Consider the following 443-nt stretch of genomic DNA (forward strand, 5'->3'; position numbering starts at 1 on the left):
CACTTTAAGTTATTGCTTTTTTTTTCCCAAAATAGAACAAACTGACATACATTAGAAAATAGCAAACCATGTTGTAGCTAAATAAATGTAGTTTGTCGCATTTTTAGCACTTAGTGCAGTAGGTTTACATTATTCCCAGAATGCCCAGTAAAATAATTATGTCCAACAGAATAATGGCCAACATACACAAAAACCAAGTGCCAAAGGTTTACATGAACACCCTTATGTTGTCTTTTGTATGAAACGTATAAAGAAAAGTAATGTGACGATGCAATTTAGTTGTTGGTGACAAATGGGTGTGAAGCTCTTCTGAATTTCTCCCGTGGCACCACCACTGAAGAACCCCTGTTGGTTCCAGCTCGTACCATTTATTTTTAAGGGTCGCTTGCAATCAGCTACGTGACCATGTGCAGCATCCCCTCCCTCTCTCCCTCTCTCCCTCT

This window comes from Scatophagus argus, chromosome 2 (genome assembly GCF_020382885.2).
Source record: "Scatophagus argus isolate fScaArg1 chromosome 2, fScaArg1.pri, whole genome shotgun sequence".
Classification (NCBI taxonomy): Eukaryota; Metazoa; Chordata; class Actinopteri; family Scatophagidae; genus Scatophagus; species Scatophagus argus.